This window comes from Lethenteron reissneri, unplaced genomic scaffold (assembly GCF_015708825.2).
Source record: "Lethenteron reissneri isolate LAM-NWPU_2019-01 unplaced genomic scaffold, ASM1570882v1 scaffold_667, whole genome shotgun sequence".
In the NCBI taxonomy this organism is placed as follows: Eukaryota; Metazoa; Chordata; class Hyperoartia; order Petromyzontiformes; family Petromyzontidae; genus Lethenteron; species Lethenteron reissneri.
Window position 1 is genome coordinate 1 of NW_026892189.1, and position 14,550 is coordinate 14,550.

Consider the following 14,550-nt stretch of genomic DNA (forward strand, 5'->3'; position numbering starts at 1 on the left):
CATTTGTCAGAGAGATGTTTGAGGTCTCTTACCCCCGTCGTTGTCCACAAAACTTCAGTGCCGACACTTTGAAATAAAAGACAGGGAAAACAAAAAGAGAATTGCTAACATCACATCCAGCCAGCCACCTCCGTTTCTCATAACAAGCGCGGGTGAAGCTTCGTGTGTAGCTTCGTCCTCTGTCACTGGCCTGCTGCTGGATTTGTAAATCGGGTTGGTCCGGTCCGAGATCCTTTATCTTTTTTTTTCTTCCAGCGAAAGCCTTGTGACAGGGTTTTTTTGTAAATAAATTACAGAATTTGGATGAACTGCTGCCATTGTTTACACAAAAAATTTGATCAGCCTAGCAAGTGTCAAAGTGGTGTCGCCTGCGCACTCGCAGTAGTGGCCCAGAGCGTAAATTTGAATGACAGGTGACGAGAACCAATCAGATTGGATAAAATAACATGTATCCAATTCTGATTGGCCAGGGACGCAACGACTTGCGCCCCGAGGAATCTTTAAGAAACCAATTAGAGACCAGCTTCAGGTCACATGCTGTCCGAAAATTTAAAGTCTCACATAGACATCCATTTGTCCGGCGCCCCGCATGAAACACATTGAAAAACATAGAAAATAGTTGACCGATTAAAGCCAGTTTTTATTAATGCTGATGCTTTTCTTACTACCAGCCGGCACATCGTATGAAAAAAATATTTTATTTATGTATTTTTATATAAATTTTGTATATGTATATTTCTTGAATAATGATGGGGGCGGCGCCCCTGCGCCCTCTATTGACGAGCCGCCACTGCTATTAACGTCACATTTACACCATTGGAACCTCATTTGCCAGTAAAAATATGATTTGGTTTTTTTACCCTTTTTTCTGGCAACAAAACTGACACCTTTTTTACAAGGAGTCATGTTTGCATGGACCACAATACCTGCAGACATAATGCAAACAAAAAACACAACTCTGATAATGTATGCACTGTCCTTGAAGTTGATTGATCCACACCCATGTGAGACTAGGCTCTAAGGAAAGCTGTCTCGGGTGGACCTGTTTGCACTTAGTCACTTTAAGATGTTTTCTTGTTCACGTTTCTGTTCTTTGTTTGTTGCGGTTGCACCCGATTCAAGAGCCGAATGGCTCACAGGGCCACACCTAATACATGAACTTGAACCGAGTCAACCCAGCCTGACAAGTGAGCACTGATTGGTGCAGTGTGTACAGATCCATCAGCGCTGGGGGGGGGGGAGAGACAAAGACGGCCGGGCGTGATTGACTCTGTCGCTGCACCACCAGCCTCGACAATGCGTCGGGGCTGCATCTACATAACACGCGGGCTCTACCTAATACATGAACTTTGAACTTTTTTGAACTTTGTGCTACCCACTGCCTTTGACCCCTTGGCCCGCAGGAGAGTTTGGCAAGGTGCGCATCGGATACCTGAAGCATGAGGGCAGCAGCGTAGGGGCAGCGACGGTGAGCGTGGCCGTCAAGACGCTGAAGGGCAGATCCGACGAGCAGCAGCAGCAAGACTTCCTGTGCGAGGCGAGCGTCATGGGCCAGTTCGACCCATCGCAACATCGTCCGCCTGGAGGGCGTCGTCACCAAGAGTGAGCTGCTGCAGAGAACGTCCCTTCTACGCAGTTTAAACAAAGTCACACCGGCGAGTCTGTTACGTCGCTGGCTGTGCGGCTGGTGAAGCCCGTTGTCGTGATCACCGGTGAAACGTCACCGCACTCGGATGGGAAATGTTTGGATTTGCTCTCCAACTATACACTACACTATACACTACACTATACACTATACACTACACTATACACTACACTATACACTACACTTATACACACATACACTACTAACACTATACACTATACACTACACCTATCACTACACTATACACTACACTATACACTACACTATACACTACACTATACACTACTACACTACACTAACACTACACTATACACTACACTATACACTTCACTACTACACTACACTATACACTACCTACTATACACTACACTATACACTACACTATACACTACATACACTATAACCTTCATACCTAAACTACACTTACACTACTATACACTACACTATACACTACACTATTATACACTATACACTACACTATACACTACACTATACACTACTATACACTACACTACTATACACACTACACTACACACACACTATACACACTGCACATTACCACTACTGGGTTTTCACGTTCTGCAGATGTAGATGCCACCACCACCATCTATTGCGTGTGGTGGTTGAACTTACAACTCTCGGTTCAGAACGGGCAACCGGACGTACAGGTTTGTTCGTACCTCTGAAAGTTCGTGTTTATGAAAACACAGCGATGCATCTTGGCAGCAATACAAGGTGCTTAGTGACCCTGTGATGATGTTGCGGTTTAGTCGTGAATGCTTTGCGTGGATTGCTAACGTCTGCTTTCTTGCCCTCTCGACGAAGGTAAACCCGTCATGATCATCACCGAATTCATGGAAAACCATTCCTTGGATGTGTTCCTCAGGGTAAGAAGTGGCAATGCCAAGTGATGCGATCATCGGTGCGTTGCAGCCTCACAACACTCACAGTTGTGTCTGTAACTGTCCACACATGGCGAGCAAATGGTGGCGTGTTGTTGTTGTTGTGTTGTTGTTGTTGTGTTGTTTGTTGTGTTGTGTTGTGTGTTGTTGTTGTGTTGTTGTGTTGTGTGTTGTGTTGTTGTGTGTTGTTGTGTTGTTGTGTGTGTGTTGTGTTGTTGTTGTGTGCCGTAGTTCCTACTACCGGGGCTCCGCTTGCGGTGATGACTGCACGCGTGTGCATCAAACTTCCTTTGCACCTTACGTAGCCAACTGGCGCTGGGGGGCGGGGGGCAAACCAAACACAACAAGCGGCAGTTCTAAACAAATTAGTTTGTCAAACTCGACGGTGACGATAACGATGACGTAAAAGCACCTCGCAGCTCCTGGAAGAGCGTTCCAGACGGCCGCACCAGCAGCAACGTCACCCAGGCGTCCTCCTCCTCATCCCCCCCCCCCCCCTCTCTCCCCCCTCTCCTCCCCTCCCTCTCCCCCCTCTCCCCCCCCCCCTCTCCCCCCCCCCCTCTCCCCCCCTCTCTCCCCCTCTCCTCCCCCTCTCCCTCTCCCCCTCTCCCCCCTCTCCTCCCTCCCTCCCCCCTCCTCCCCCCCCCCCCTCTCCCCCCTCTCCCCCCTCTCCCCCCTCTCCTCCCTCTCCCCCCTCTCCCCCCCCCCTCTCCCCCCTCTCCCCCCTCTCCCCCCTCTCCCCCCTCTCCTCCCTCTCCTCCCTCTCCTCTCCCCCCTCTCCCCCCTCTCCTCCCCCCTCCTCCCCCCCCCCCCCCCCCTCTCCCCCCTCTCTCCCTCCTCCCTCCCTCCCCCCTCCCTCTCCCCCCTCTCCTCCTCTCCCTCCCCCTCCCTCCCCCCTCTCCTCCCTCTCCTCCCTCTCCCCCCTCCCTCCCCCCTCTCCCCCTCCCCCCCTCTCCCCTCTCCCCCTCCTCCCTCCTCCCTTCCCCCTCTCCCCCCTCTCCCCCCTCTCCCCCTCTCCTCCCCCCCCTCTCCCTCCTCCCCCTCCCCGCCCTCTGGCCTGGACCACGTGGTAGAAGAAGAAGGGCGACTTGCTGTTGCCCCAGCTGGTGGGGATGCTGCGGGACGTGGCATGCGGCATGCGGCACCTGTCCCGCGTGGGCTACGTGCACCGAGACCTGGCCGCCCGCAACGTGCTCGTCAGCGGCGAGCTCACGTGCAAGGTGTCCGATTTCGGACTCTCGCGGATGCTTCTGCCGGACGACCACTCCGAGGCGGTGTACACCACCCGGGTAAAGGTGGGTGGAGAAAGGTGTCAGTTTTGTACCAGTTGAAAGGGTAAAAACCTAATAATTTATTTTGCCACTGGTAAAGGAGAAGTCTCATAGTGTAAATGCTTCACCCCGAGCTCTCAATACTCTGATAGTGCGCTGTCTTTGAGTTGTGCGCCTTTTGGCGCAATCTGGTCCAACACCAATGGAGACTAGACTCTAAGAAAAGCTGTCTCGGGTGTGGACCAATCAGCTTCGAGGACAGTGCATATCATTACCAGAGTTGTTTCTTTTTGTTTGCATTTTGACTGCTTGGTTGTGGTTATTGCAAACATGATGCCTTGTATAAAGGTGTCAGTTTTGTACCAGTTGAAAGGGTCAAAACCTAATACCAAACCCTTCGCCGCGTACTGACGACATCGGCCGCGAAAGCCGAGGGCGAAATCAAATTGTGAATGTCCCCCAGGGGGGGAAGATCCCCATCCGCTGGACCGCCCCGGAGGCGATTTCCCAGCTCAGGTTCACGTCGGCAAGCGACGTGTGGAGCTACGGCGTCGTCATGTGGGAGGTGATGACACACGGCGAGCGGCCATACTGGGACATGAGCAACCGGGACGTGAGTTCAGCACCAGCAGCCCTGTAGTGTGAGTCTGTGGGTCTCTGTGTGGTGAGTCTGTGGATCTCTGTGTGAGTCTGTGGGTCTCTGTGTGGTGAGTCTGTGGGTCTCTGTGTGGTGAGTCTGTGGGTCTCTGTGTGGCGGGTCTGTGGGTCTCTGTGTGGTGAGTCTGCGGGTCTCTGTGTGGTGAGTCTGTGGGTCTCTGTGTGGTGAGTCTGTGGGTCTCTGTGTGGCGGGTCTGTGGGTCTCTGTGTGGTGAGTCTGTGGGTCTCTGTGTGGTGAGTCTATGGGTCTCTGTGTGGTGATTATGTGGGTCTCTGTGTGGTGAGTCTATGGGTCTCTGTGTGGTGAGTCTGTGGGTCTCTGTGTGGTGAGTCTGTGAGTCTCTGTGTGGTGAGTCTGTGGGTCTCTATGAGTAGTCTATGGGTCTCTGTGTGCCCCCAGGTGCTGGAGGCAGTGGAAGGTGGCTGGCGACTGCCACGTCCCATGGATGCCCCATGTGTCTCCCGTCGCCTCATGCTGAGCTGCTGGCACGCGGAGAGCTCCTGCAGGCCCTCGTTCACCCAGCTCGTCACCGCCGTCACCGACGCGCCGCACTACAGGTGCGTCTGTGTGTGTCTGTGTGTCTGTGTGTGTGGTCTGTGTGTGTGTCTGTGTGTGTGTGTCTGTGTGTGTGTGCGTGTCTGTGTGTCTGTGTGTGTGTCTGTGTGTGTGTGCGTGTGTGCGTGTGTGCGTGTGTCTGTGTGCGTGTGTCTGTGTGTGCGTGTGTGCGTGTGTGCGTGTGTCTGTGCGTGTGTCTGTGTGTCTGTGCGCTGTGTCTGTGCGTGCGTGTGTGCGTGTGTCTGTGTGTGCGTGCGTCCGTTGTGTGTGAGCGCCGGGTGGCTAAAGCACAGCAAGTTGGCACAGTAGGGGGCACAGGTGGTGCATTCAGCCAGTCATCTCGGTCATCTCAGTTAGTCGACCCGTAGGCACCTGGGTCTGCCCCGTGACCTCCTGCCAGCGGGCGTTCGACACTTCACGTGGCCTCAAGGTGCACATGGCCTGGCACAAACATCGTGGTGACGTCACCGCCACTTAGTGGCCAATGGCGGTTGTTGTTGTTGTTGTGTGGGAAGCAAAAGAACAACCCCCTACCTCCTCGTGGTGCCGGACTGGAACGCTGTGGTGGGCAGTGCCGTGGGGGGAGGGCCAATTTAAATTGGCCTTTCCCTTCATGGCGTTTGTAACCACCACAGCGGCTAAATGGGGGCTCTGGATGGGTACGAGGGGCTGGTCACCCCTCCACCTTCGATTAATCACGACAAAATCACGAATGAAAATTGTATTGAATAATCTTGTGCCAGAGGCCCCTCTTCCTGACGATTTTCTGAACTGGTCCTGGGCCTCTCCTAGGTCGACTCGGCCTCAAATGAGTACCCGGTGTGGTGTGTAGTGAACATCGCTAGCACTGGGGAGACGTGATGATGTTGATGATGGCACTAACCGCTTTGTCGAGCCGTCGTTTGCGGTGGCCGGGACGCTTCCGAAAAAAGCGTCGAACAGCAGCTCCGGCAGGGGCCTTTCCCGGTAAAATAGAAACACAGAACGAGAGGCGAGCGGTACAAACGTCACGGCCACTTTGGCCTTTCGATGTAAAGCTTTCGTGACTGCAGGGATTCATCTTCTTGGTTCTTTCGGTAAAGTCACGTAGAATGGAAGTAATAGAATAATAAAATAAAACATAATAAAATAATTCTCACGACGTTTCGGCCACAACGCAAGCAGCCGTCCTCAGATGCTGTCGCCTCGACAGACCTGTTCTTCACCTGAGGACGGCTGCTTGCGTTGTGGCCGAAACGTCGTGAGAATTATTTTTATTATGTTTTATTTTTATTATTTTTATTATTTCCTTTCTACGTGACTTTACCGAAAGAACCAAGAAGATCACTTTGGCACTTCTCACGGCCCCAACGAGGCCTCTGCCCGGTGACGGGTGTTTCACCGTCACGGTGACGGGTGTTTCACCGTTACGGTGACGGGTGTTCACCGTCACCTCGCTCTGCCTCCTCTCCCCCCGCACAGTTTCTCGTCCGCGGTGGCGGTGGCCTCCACACGCCGCGGCGACTTCTCAACGTCGACGACGCCGCCGCCGATTCTTTCCACCACCTCCTCCCACTGCGTCTTAGTCGTGTTCGCTGGCACGGCCTCCTCCGCTCGGGATCTCGACGTTTGTCTCTCGTGTCTCGTTGGGGGTTTTCTCACGGCGTTCACCGCTCGCTCCCCTGTCGGTTTTAACACTTTAGATTTTTTTAATCCTTTATATTAAGTTCACTTGCTTGCGCGCTTACGACCGTGCAAATCTTTCGGTAGTTTTTAACCCACTTCCCGTGATCCAATCGAGCTGACATTTTGCACACAGACTCGTTGTGCGTGACAATTTATTTTCGTGAAAACATTTTTCCAAAATTTTACACTTTTTAGGGAAAAATAAATTATATTCAATTACCAATTGCTTAATGGTGGCATGCAATCATCTGACCCATAGGTGGCAGCCATCTCAAGCCAGAGGACGAGAGGACACTAGCCGCCACGCATATAAAGGATTTATAGTGAAAAACGTAGTTTTACGGGTTAATTTTTTCCCCGACGATCTGTGTCTTTCCCATAATTGTTTGTCGTTCACGTGCCTCCTCTTTGATCTCTTAATTCGTGTAGTGACAGGGTGACACCTGGCGGCCTGTAGGGGCAATTTGCGGGTATCGCTGCATTACATCATCTCTTCGTGCTCTTGAATCGACGTTATACGGAGCACACAGCCCCTATAGGCCGTAAGGTGAAGACGTTTAACGTTTAATCCCGTTCCCATATATGGGGGCACTACATTCTTTTCATTCCAAAAAAAAGATCTATTGCTTTTGGCCGTGAAAATAAAAGTTCTCCATGTCTAATCCTGCAGTTTATTTTTTATTACTGTTTAAAGTCGGAAATATTTCTTTCCTCGCGTAATCATATTTTAATCGTCAGTGATTAGGCTTTGCGTCACGTGCTTCCCGCTAGACCAATAAGGTGGCTGCTTTTTGGGACGAGAGGTAAACATTAGTCCAAGATGTCTGCGCCCTTGTTGTCACATCGAGTAGTGAAGAAGAGGAAATTACGGCCAGACCTCCTTCAAAAGTCTGTAAAAAGTATTTTAAACAATGCTACATACATCTCATGTCCATAAAGAAAGAAGAAACAAAGGATTTTACACGCACACGGTGGGATACATTCATAAACTGCGTCAAACGGAGGCTTTTTTGTAAGGTGAGAATCGGAGAATAGCAGAAACATACAAACATTGTCTAGAAATCGAGTTTGACAATGTCCCGCAAAAAAACTTAGGTCCAGGACCGGCCTGCCAGTAGCTTGTGCTGGTCCAATGCTTTCTGCCTTGTGCATAATTTGTAAGAAAACGGACAAGTACATTACTGTGGGAGGCAAACGCCAGAAGGACCATCTTTCACAGGCAGAAACGTCAGCACATAGTGTAAAAACAAAACACACACAAACACACACGTTTGAACTTTTATTCCCTTAAGCTGGGTACCATGGCTAACTTTCAATTACAATTACATAATTTATGTAATGTTTATTTTACAGTCAGAGACAGATTTGCATTGTTTTGCATACAGCTACAGCCAGAACACTCAATATTGTTTAACTCTTAACACAGTTTTTTATTAGTTTAATTAGTATTTATTTATTTACAGGCAATTTGCTGAAAGCTGCTGAGATGAAGGAAGACACTAGCATTCTTGTGGATATTCGAGACAAAGACTGTGTCTCTGGAGGTGCGATACCACAAGGCCTGTTATAGACAGTACACCAGGTTCTTGACAAAGTCTCGTGCATCAGTTACTGTGACCTCAGAAGAACAGTGAGTTAGTAATATTTTATATTAATAAATATTAATTAATAATTCCCTCACATTTTCACATTTCAAAAGTAGGAGGTTGGCCCGTGATTTCCCCCAGCTGGTGTTTCACTACCCCAAGAAGCGCAACATAAGTGAGATGGTTTTCGTTGAGACATTGTCTGCAGATAAGCTGATAGACAGGCTACCTCATCCATCAGGTACAGAAACAACAGAGTCAACTGAGGTAACTAGCGAAAGTGACTGTGAAAACAGGGCTAGTGCAAAAGCTGGTCCACAAAGACCAAGTTCAATGGCCTCCATCAATACTGCAGAGGACACGAGGACACTTTACAGTGCGGCATTAATATTAAAGATGCTTCTGTGTGACTCTCCCGGTATGAAATGCCCGTGGCCACCCACATCAGATGATCTAAATGTGAGCGAGGCAAAATCTGTCGTTCCAATTGAACTGTACAATCTGATTTCCTGGATTATTGGTGCAACTGAGGAACCAACACTGGCCTATTATGTTGATATTCCAGATGATTTGAACCTAAAAGTGATATGTATCTGTCAAGACATTGTGTATCTTGCATCTAAGGGTCGGAGGCAGACCCCTAAATCATTGTGTCTTGGTCTAACGGTTCGCCATTTAACAGGTTCATCACAATTTGTGTCACTTCTAATAGACTAGGACATTGTGCAGCATGGGACACAGTTGTCAGTCTAGACACTAGCCTTGCCCAACTTCAACTAGTAGAGGCAGAGACAAAATACCAAAGGGATTCTCAAAGAAGGTTCCTACAGTACTTGTGTGGGACAATATTGACTTTGCGGAGGAGACACTGTCAGGTCGTAGAACTACCCACCACACAAATGGGATTATGCTGCAAAGTTCTGTAGTTGAACCTGTGTCAACAACAAACAGACAACCACTACAGAAGGGAAAACCCTCATTGAAAGTACCCCCTAGGATCCCTGTCGAACAGTACCATCAGTCTATTAGACAAGGACCACATAACTTGTTTCATCAGGAAAGTGTTCCATTACAGGCGGACACATACAATTGAACACGGTGTCTGCTGTACAAACTGAACTGGCATATGTTTTTGTAAAGTCCATAGATGCTGAAAGATGCACAATACCAAGCTGGACAGGTTTACATACATTACTTCAAGGTGATGGCACTCTGCAAAAGTCAGCACTGTATTATCTTCCAGTCATTGAGGCTTCACCAACAGAGATGTCGACAGTAAACACAATTCTGAAGCGAAGTGTCCAAATTCATAATCAGCTAGAACTGGACCATATAGTGTTAGTTTTTGACAAAGCTATATATGCCAAAGCTCAGCAAATCTGCTGGAAAGATGATGACTTTACTCAGCGTAAAGTGATTAGACTAGGTGAATTTCACACATGCATGTCCTACCTGAGCATTCTAGGAAAAAGGTTTGGAGATGCAGGACTGCAAGACATACTCATTGAGTCCAAAGTTGTTGCCCCAGGATCCATCAATGGAGTGATCAGTGGAGCTATTTTCTTTGATGGCATGGCAGTCATTCAAGCCATTCGGTCAATACCAAGTACCTTTGGAGAGCTTGCAGAGACCGTACTGCAGTACATAGTCAAACTTTCTCTGAAACAAACTGTACACGGATAAACTTTGTGATTGACCAGTATCCAAAAATGAGTATTAAAAACCTAGAACGGTCACGTAGAGCTGGTGGTGGTACACAACTGGTGAAAATTTATGGACGGGATCATAAGACATCAACACAATGGAAAAAGTTTATATCAGATGGAACAAACAAAGAAGCACTGGCAGAATTCCTCTATGTTGTGTGGCGAGAGGCTGATCTTACCACTGTGGGAAAGGACTTAAGCTTGTACATAGCACATGGAGACCTGTGTCACTGCGTGACTGTAATGGAGGATTTACATACTCTCAGTGCTGTTGAAGATCTGACATGTGATCATGAGGAATGTGACACCAGGGTGTTTTTACATGCACAACATGCTGCACAGGAACATCAAACTGTAGTCATCAAGAGCCCTGATGCTGATGTGGCAGTGATTGCTTTAAGTCTGCAGCCAGATTTACCATGTAGGTTGTATTTTTTCACGGGGGTTGGCAACAAAACAAGGCTCATTGACTTAGCTAAGGTGTCGTCAGCTCTTGGCACAAGTGTCTGTTTGGCACTTATTGGGATCCATACCTTCTCAGGTTGTTACTCTACAAGTGCCTTTTATGGCAAAGGCAAAAGAAAGGCATTTTCTGTTGCTTGTGAGAAAGAGGAATATCTGACTGCTTTTACAAATCTGGGTAGCAGTTTTTAACCTAGACCAGTCTAGCCCTTGAGCTACTTTGCACATGTGTGCCACCTGTATGGGCAGTCATCTGCCGAAAATGTGAACGATGCAAGATACAAAGCATTCTGTATGGCATCGTCAGCTTTTCTAGAACTATCCATGCCCCTTACAAGTGACGCCCTGTACCAACACTGGAAAAGGGCAAACTACCAAGCAGCCATAATGAGACATTTTCTGAAAGGTATAATGTGTGCCCCTTCACCCGTCGGCAATGGATGGCACCTCGAGGATGGTGAGTGAACAGTGACCTGGATGACTAGAAATCCTGCCCCTGAAAGTGTGTTGCAGGCGGTCCACTGCAGTTGCAAGCATAGCAAATGTGAGTCTGGAAGATGTTCCTGTATGTCTGCAAGACTGTCTTGTACTGATTTATGTCGGTGCCAAAATTGTGCAAATGTTTCACAGGAAACAGAAGACCTACATGGGATGATGGCTCTGATAGTGATAGGGATGATACCGATGAGTAAATATGCGCTGTCTTATAATTTAAGGTGATTTTGAGCTGTAAAGAATCTGTGGTAGAATTGTAATTTTTTTTGGCAGCATTCCAAAACAAGGGGACAGTGTAGCATTTCGAGTCATTTCAGCCAACTTGGGCCAAAGTGTGCTTATATTTGTATCTTTCTGTGATTACACAGTACCTACTGAAAATTTTGATGTACAAAACATCACAGTTTTGCTAAATTTAAAATGTTTATGTTTAATTTTGCTTAGTGCCAATCCGTGAAGTTGAAGCATATTTTCTACAAATTTGCCATATTTCATGGTCTACATTCACACTTGAGTATATAATGCACCAAACCTGTCTCAAGTGTTTAGGTACATATATAAGTGTCAGTTTGAGAGATATTTGGTGTTGCTAAAATGTATATAAATAAAGTTACAAACAAAACCAGCAGCATAAGATTTTCGTTTTTTCCAATTCACAATTATATACATTTATGGATTTTGAAAAAAAACTGCAGGGTATTTTGTGGAGAACTTTTAACATAAAGTCGAAAATGGTTTTGTCTTTGAAAAAATCATTTAAAAAGTAGTTCCCAGGTGTGGGAACGAAAATCATTTTCTAGCCACTTTTTCCTTGTTCACCTTACGGCCTACTAGTGGAGGCAGGGCCGACGACTTACACGGTCCCTGGTCAGCTGCTCTCTCCGCTGCTGCTGGATGATGCTGTTACCGCTGCTGCTGCTGCTGCTGTTCCCACGTCTCCACGCGTCTGAGTTGTGCGCCGAGTAGAGGCTCTTTTTATAACCAGCTCCTCGGTGCCACCGCCGCTGCCTGCAAGTCGCGGTTGGTCCCCACTACGGGGGAGTTGGGGCGTCGCCCCGCTACGCAGCTCGAGGTGACAAATTAGTTTTCTAATAAAAAAAATATATTTACTGTTCCGTAAATTGTTGTGTCGTGTTTCAAGAAATAAAACAGTCGCATCGTCTATCGACGCCCACCGCTGGTAGATGAGACGGTGACATCACTTTCATTGATTTGATTTATTGATGAGTTGAAAGGGGGGGGGAACGCCGATTTCAAATAAGAATTCTTCATGCTTCAAAGTTTTAGGGCGTCAAGAGCGTAAAGCGCGATTTTTAAACTAGATACGTCATTCGCAACGCTATCTCCATCCTCTCTGCAGAACCACCTTTCCCGTAAACATCGCCACGTTTAGTTATTCCACCGTTTTATCCGCCCGGTGCTTTTCCAATTGTTGTGAGCACCGCTAAAGCAAGTTCCACGCAACTTACCCATCTGTGTCACGGTGGCTAGACGTTGACTACCGCGCCTGATACGCATGAGGTTGCGGGTTCGATCCCGACCCCGATGCAATTTCCAGCGGGAACATCTTTTGTTCATGTAAGAATGCCAATTGGCTGTAACATCTTTTCATGTGCCCGTAATTCCTCCACTGCTCTCCTGGTTTCTCAATGATAAGTGTGATCTCCTTCATAATTTAAACATTGCATATGAGAAAACAAGCATTTTAATTTTCAACAAAAAACGATTTCAATTCAACCCATTAGCTCCGAGCTATAGTGTGTTAGATACCCTGCGTGCAATTGTGAATGTAGTGACGTGAAAGTATTCAGCAATGCTTACTCCCCAAAGAGGAAAAATAACAAAACACCGTTGCAAACCAGATGACCGCTTGCTTCAAACTTCCTTGATGTTTACACGTGAAGGTTTAATGAGACTGCTTTACAGTCTTCTTCTTGATTCTTTCGGTAAAGTCACGTAGAAGGGAAATAATAAAATAATAAATATAAAACATTAAAATAATTCTCACGACGTTTCGGCCATAACGCAAGCAGCCGTCCTCAGGTGAAAAACAGGTCTGTCGAAAAGACAGCGTCTGAATGAAACACCACCAGGCTTGGAGCGTATATTTATGCTGGGTTGGAGGGGGAAGAGCGCCTTGACAAAGACATTTGCATATCAAGAGGAATTTAGCATATGTTTGGGGAATGCAGATATGGGATTAGTCACTACTTGTGGAATGCGTAGGAGGTGGGCGGGGGGTTTCAAAGTCATATTATGCCCGTGCATTATGCAGGATTAGCAGCATCAAAGGGAGGGAGTAGGGTTAGCATTAATAAAGGGAAGGAATGTTAATAGCATGGAGCTGCAGTAACGAAATTTGCAATTTCGATTTAAAACTTTCGTGACTGCAGGGATTCATCTTCTTATATGATGAGGTGAGACCAACTGGGCTATTTCGCTCTTTCTCAGAAGCAAACTGCCCACAAATAATGCTCAACGGAGTTGCTCATCGCGTGGACATTTAGAGCAGAAGACCGACACTGAACGCGCGTTGATGTCGATTCTTACACGTGGAGGGGACAAACCCGGAGGAGCCGGAGAAAAATCCATACGACCACGGGGAGAGAGAGAGGCACGCAAAGTCCAGGTATACAGGTACCCTGTATACCTGGAAAGGCAGTTAACATCTCGCTGGTTTACACCATTGGTACCTCATTTGCCAGTAAAAAAAAAATATGATAATTGTTTTTTTACCCTTTTATCTGGCAACAAAACTGACACCGTTTTTACGATGAGTCATGTTTGCATAGACCACAATGCCTGCAGTCATAATGCAAACAAAAAACATAACTCTGATAATGAATACCCTCAAGGTGTCAGTTTTGTTGCCAGATAAAAGGGTAAAAAACCAATTATCATCTCGCTGGTTGCGCCTCACTGCAGCACGACTTTCCATGTTGAACAACCAAGCGTGGTGGACCTTTCTATAAATCCACTGCTGGGTGAGCCCCCTGCCCCCCCCCCCCCACACAACTCGTCGTGTGGGTTGTCACGGTGATTTGACCACAGCTCAGCAAGCTGGTCAGTGCGGGTGGGAGCATAGACGCATACAAGTGTAATGGCGTAAGTAGCGCAGGAGACGTTGACAACACGCATTCATTACAATTAAATCCAACACAGCAGAGTAACGACTCTAACACTCGAAGAAGAGGTATCAGCCCCTTCACCCGGTTCTATCCGAGCCAGTGTCCCTCAGCTAACGTTTCCCCGTCAGCTCCTACTACACCGCTCTAACCCAGACCATCCTAGTGGAGGAGGCTAACTCACCTGGCCCAGCTTCGGCTCAGGTCCAACCCTCAGCCACACGAGTCTGGCCCTCACAAGGACACAGAAGACCTCGCTGCTGCTCTGAGGTCGCCCCTGGCTTGCCCTGCCCGGCTCTTACAAGAGCAGCGAGTCAGGGTGGTAGTCCCAGGGCTAGGCTAGCTAGCTGGTACTCTTAGTAGGTGAGTGAGTGGGTGAGTGAGTGGGTGAGTGTGTAGGTGAGTGAGTGGGTGAGTGTGTAGGTGAGTGAGTGGGTGAGTGTGTAGGTGAGTGGGTGAGCGTGTAGGTGAGTGAGTGGG

General features: G+C 47.9%; 1 pseudogene; it reads left to right on the top strand.

Moving 5' to 3' along the window:
* Positions 1 to 1,403: 1,403 nt before the first annotated feature.
* The window catches only part of LOC133340052 (ephrin type-A receptor 4a-like), a 31,880-nt pseudogene continuing 18,733 nt past the window's right edge, over positions 1,404 to 14,550 (top strand).